Consider the following 6,063-nt stretch of genomic DNA (forward strand, 5'->3'; position numbering starts at 1 on the left):
AAAGGGTGAGAAGACCATCTGACTTCCGAACTGAAACGCTGGTTGGGAGGGAAAAGAGGAAGTAGGGACTGAAAGAGGCATTGTCTTCCGGTCCAGAAGGCAAAGATGCAGAGGGTTTTGGAAGGGGTGAAGTCAAGTTCACAGACTGGATTCAATCCGTTGAACAGAGGTTTTCAAGCATGTGTTTTTAGCCTCTGGTTCAGATCCCTGTGGTGACCTGCCCTTTCGTTTTTGATGTGGTTGATGGCTCTGTAGGTGTCAGAACCACTTTCAGCCCGACCTTGAAGAACGTAGCCATCCCTGGGATGATTCCAAGCAGTGGGGAACAGAAGCCCATGAATACATTCCCAAGTGTCACTGCCTTTGGAGGGAAGACCCTGCAGGGCGTTCTCTACACTCTCCGAGGTCCTGGTGGAGTCCCCTGCCATCACCTCCTGCACGGACCTCAGGCTTCTCTACCAGGAATTCCTTTCCTTCACACTCTCCCTGCCCCACTCTGCCTTCTTGCTTCTCAGATAAACTACCTACACTTCCATCCTTGTCTTGGGTCGTGCTTCCAGGGTAACTCACAGCAATTCGGGGACTGGAAAATGCCATGAGGTGTTTTGGGTTTGTTTTTTCCAATGACATCATCTCTTCTCTGACTGCTCAAGATCACTCACCTTAACCGCTCCATGACTTGCCCTTTTGTTCATCCTTCACCATTCAGCAATCTTATCCCTGTTCACTAAAGAAATATTTAAGCATGTCAACCCATGGCCATCCCAGGAAATGAGGAGATAAAATTGAGAAAAAACCCATGTATTCCCTGCCCTCAAGCAAGGTCTGGTGTCATAGAAAAACTAAATGAACAAAACAATTACACAGATAAGTGTTTCTAGCAAGATCTGTCATAACCAGACTCAACCTGAGTCTGGATGAAGCAGGCATAGTATTAACTCATCATAGATAGAAACATGATAGGTAGATAAATAGGTGAATTGATTGATAAGTAGCTAGATGATGCATAGACACTTAAATATATAGATAGTTACATAGACACATAGGTAAACAGCTACACAGAAACATACATAGCTATATAGGTAAATACACAGATACGTGGTTACATAGATACATGGATAATTACATAAATAACCAGACCACAAGGTCGGGTATTGGTGGAGAAACTTCCCTGCACCGCTTCTGGTCCTAACAGGCTGACAGTACTCAAAGCGCTCATTTCCTCGCTCAAACACTTAGATTTCCCAGCGCAAAAGGAGAAAGAAAACTCTCCTGTCAACATCACATTGTTCCATCAGGAGGCGCCCAGACAGGCTCTCGGTCCCGCCTCCCTCACGCCCTCCGGGGTAGGTGCACACCTCAACTGTGAAGCTTGGTCTCTGCCAGCCCCCACCCACCCCACTCCCCGTATCCTGTGACCCTGGGCTGCACTCTCCACGCTCACCCTGCCTCCCAGCTGGCTCAGATCACTTCTAAACCGAAAGCCTTCAGTCTACAGATGTGGGTGAACTAAGGAAACAATTACGTTTGTCCAACGTGGGTGGGCGGGGCTTCTTGGACTGGCGAGTGTGCACAGAACCCGACGGGTCTGGGACGGTGGCTGGATTCTTGCCTGCACCCCACGGGGCTCACAGGACACGGGCCCTATGACGAGGCAGGGGTGGCCTGGCGCCCCCGCCCCCTGAGTCCTACCATCACGACACCCAGGGGAGGGGCCGGCCTTGTGAGGAGGAGACTGGGGAGGGGGGTCCGACGCGGAGGGAGGGAGAGACCCGGGGTTTCTCAGAGTCACAGCCCCAGAGAGGGGCTTGTTGAGCCTAGGGCACCAAAGCCAGGCTCACAGGCAGAGCTGGGTGTTCAGGAAGGGACCTCCTCGGGATGCCGGGGTCAGCAAGGCAAGGTCTGATAGAGATGGAGGGCAGTGATGTCCTGTCCGAGGGGTCAGTCTGTCCAAGCGCTCAGGCCTGTGGCCGGTCCCAGGTCTTGCTGCATTCAAGCCCGCGGGGCCCTCAGCCCCAGTGGTTGCTTCTGTTCAAGGAGAAGACAGCCAGGCTGTTGGTGTCTGAAATCCTTCCCAGCATCAAGGTCCTCGTGCCTTAGGAGTCTTGACCCAAGCCCCACATCTGCCCAGACCACCCCCCTGGCGCCCCCAGCCCAGCTGACCAGCTCCTCCAAGAAAAAGGGAACCCAGGAAAGGGGCGGCGTGGCTGCCCCAGAGGGCCCCCGGCAGGCTGCAGGAAGCCAGGCTCTGCGGTCAGTCACTGTCCTCTGAAAAGCACTTCCCTTTCTGCATGAAAACAGCCATCCGCCTCATTTCCTCCCTCAAATCAAGATGAGATGGGCCACACACCCTGTGTCGAAACTCACCCACGTGCAGACACTCAGACAAGGCAACCCTGCCCACCGTTGACTGCCAACCAGACCTGTCACTCAATTTTTAAACCATGTCACCCCAGGTAGGAAAGTCAGTGGGGGGGCGGGGGGGGGCATTATTGGCAGAGGGCAGGGCCTGGTGGAACCTGCCACAAACCTATGCATGTTGTCATGGAAGGAGCATGCATGCAAGGTGCTGTGGGTGGATTTTTAAGTGAAAAAGCAGTAAACGTGGCCTCTCAATTATTTTTCTTGTTGGGAAAGAAAACAATGATACATGTGTTCAGAAAAAACGGGATGCATGCATGCTAAGTCGCTTCAGTCCGACTCTTTGTGGCCCCATGGACTGTAGCCCGCCAGGCTCCTCTGGTGAGATTCTCCAGGGATTCTCCTCCATGGGATTCTCCAGGCAAGAATACTGGAGTGGGTGGCCATTTCCTTCTCCAGGGGATTTTCCCGACCCAGGAACTGAACCTGCATCTCTTACATCTCCTGCATTGGGAGGCAAGTTCTTACCACTAGCGCCACCTGGGAAGCCCCCCCCCAAAAAAGGGGGGATAAATAATAACAAGAGTTTGCATTTGTCTAGCTCTTTCTCCACCCCTCCCCTTTTTTGGCTGAATGTTGTTACCTTTACTCTGTGGTCTGGTTCGGATTCAGATTCAAGAAGCGACCCAACCTCAGTGTCACCCACACTCTGCCCCCAGACCTCCTCAGTAGGTTCTGTTCTCACCAGCTCTGAGGGTTCAGACAACGTGGTTGCTTATTCAACAAGCCCTGTTAGAACGTGTGTTGTTGTTGTTCAATCGCTAAGTCATGTGCGACTCTTTTCAACCCCATGGACTGTAGCCTGCCAGGTTCCTCTGTCCATGGGATTCTCCAGGCAAGAATACTGGGGTGGGTTGCCATTTCCTTCTCCGGGGGATCATCCGAACCCAGGGATCGAACCCGTGTCTCCTGCATTGGCAGGCTGACTGTTTACTATCTGAGCCACCAGGGAAGCCCTTATGATATCCCATCTATTATTCAAACTGGGTGTCTCTTCATTAAGTCATTCAGATTTTGAATAATTTGATTCTAAACTCGCCATTAATCACTAACTCTAAAATTATTTTTTAATTGAAGTATAGTTGACTTGCAATGTCACATTAGTTTCAGGTATTACAAAGTGAAGTGAACACCTGAAAAGTGACTGGACATGTATCTTCTTCAGGTTCTCCTCCGTTATACATTATCACCAGATATTGAATATAGTTCCCTGTCTCTACAGTAGGTCCTTGTTGTCTCTCTCTTTTTTTATAATCTTGTCTATTGATCCGTGGCTGCACTGGGTCTTCACTGCGGTGCGGGCTTTCTCTAGTCGTGGTAAGCAGGGGGCCCTCTAGTGGTGCGCGGGCTTAGTTGCCTCGCCGCACGTGGAATCTTCCCAGACCAGGGATGGAACCCGTGTCCCCTGCACTGGCAGGCGGATTCTTAACCCCTGGACCGCCAGAGAAGCCCCGGATATCTATTTTATAGAGCAGTGTGTGTCTGCTGATCCAACTCTCCCATTTTACCCCCTCCCCTAATCACTAGTTCTTTATCAGGAGGCTCCAGGTTTTGATAAGAGATTCTGTCAGTGAGCGCTCGGAACCATTAGAACAAAACACAAACCCCTCCGGAAAAGGAATTTTTATACAATTTTCTATGATTCTTGACTTTTTTATAATTCAGAGAATCATTCATTTTGACTATTTTAACTTTTTATCATATTATGAATCAACATACCACCTTTCTATTCATGGGGTCGCAAAGTAGGACACGACTGAGTGACTGATCTGATCTGATCTTTCTGGAATCAATGGTTTCCCACTGATGGGACTCTGCTATGTAAAACCAAAGTGCCGTTAGAGGCCTTAGTGGGGATGGCATTCCTTAGGAAATTAAAATGTGGAGACGTTAGATAGTACTGCAAATAATGAATGTATCATCATTGGCATGTATTAGTTTTGGGTGAGTGTGCATATGTGTGCAAGCCCATGTGCATGTGTGTGCGTGTATTTGTGTGCATGGGTGTGTACACATGTGTGCATGTGTATGTAGATTATTAGCAGTGCAGTTCAGTAGAAGAAATGAAATGGAATTATTTTTAATTGATTAAAAGAAATTATTTTAATTAAAATTTAAAATTTTAAGTTAAATTTATTTATTTTCAGTTGAAGGGTAATTGCTTTACAGTACTGCATTGGTTTCTGCCAAACAACAAGAATCAGAGAAATGGCTTTTTTGATATTTATTTATCTGGTTGCGCCAGGTCTTACCTGCAACACGAGGGATCTTCGGTCTTCTTTGGGACACGGGATTTTCGGTCTTCTTGCAGCTTGCAGGACCTTTGACTGTCCCACGTGAACTCCTAATCGCACCATGCGGGGTCTAGCTCCCTGACCAGGGGTGGAACGCGGGCCCCTGCATCGGGAGTGCTGAGTCCTACCCGCCGGACCAGCAGGGAAGTCCCTGAAACGTCTTTACTTGTCTGGCACTGATCTGGTCCCCGGAGCGGCCCCCGCTTAATGGCAGCACACACACACACACACACACACACACACACACACCCTGCCAGAGTTTGATACTTAGCCCCTGCCAAGCAGTATAAACACACCCCGTGGCATTTATTCCACCTCGGTGTTTCCCTGTCAACGCTCCACCAGGATGGTACCCAGGGGAGAGGGAGCAGTCATTCGCACCACAGGGAAGACTCCAGGCCCCCGCTGGCACTGCGTCCGAGCTGACCAGCCATGCGGGCCTCGCTCACAGGCTGCTGGAGGCTGACGTCTGCGGGCGCCGGTCAAGGGGGATCCATCCTCGCTCAGCTCCCTGGGGGCCTGGGGACCCTTCAGGTCATCGAGGTGAGCTCTTCGTCCCCGGGAGCTCAGTGTCTGAGCATCTGTCCCTGCCCTCTCGCACCCAGGCGACGTCTCTCCTCCCACCACGAGGGGGCCCACTGTGACCCCCGTCACTCACCCCAGTGAACACACGGGAGCGGGCAGGGTCGGAGCGCGAGGTGGAGCCTCGCTGCCTGACCACGCAGCACTGCCCGGCTCGTCCTCCAGGTGGCGCCCGAGGGCCTCAGAGCAGTAGGGGCCGCCCTCCCCGCGGGAATGTCCTTGCACCGCAGGGCCCTGAGTCCATCCCCGGCTCGGGAGGCCACAGGATCAGGAAGAAGAGACTATCCCTGACTTCGTGTTTCCTGTCCTCTCTCCGGGCCAGTCTTCTCTTCCCACCTGCTTCCCAGGTGGAAAAGGTTTTTCTTTTACCTTTGTCTTTATTTCTCCTAAACCCTGTCTGCTCCCCACTGTGGGCTGGACTCATAAAAATCCTTTTCAGTGGGGCAGACAGCACCATGTCAACCATCCATGAACCGGGCGGGGGCATAGAATATTCAGGAACGTCTCCAGGAACGCCAGCCCTCCACACTTCTCTCTGCTAAGCACCCACCTGTCGGCGAGTCTGCCTGAGGTCAGGGTCATGCCATGTTTTAGGGGAAATGCACCATTCTAACTGTGATCATTAACATATGTGTCAACCTGCCTGGGCTAAGGAGCCTCGAGAGCTGGTAAAACAGTATTTCTGGGCGTGACTGCGAAGGAGACTCTGGAAGAGATGAGCTGAGTTTAGTGGCTGAGAGAAGGGGTCCACCCTCACAATGTGGGC

The sequence above is a fragment of the Bison bison genome, unplaced genomic scaffold (assembly GCF_000754665.1).
Source record: "Bison bison bison isolate TAMUID 2011002044 unplaced genomic scaffold, Bison_UMD1.0 scf7180017847817, whole genome shotgun sequence".
Classification (NCBI taxonomy): domain Eukaryota; kingdom Metazoa; phylum Chordata; class Mammalia; order Artiodactyla; family Bovidae; genus Bison; species Bison bison.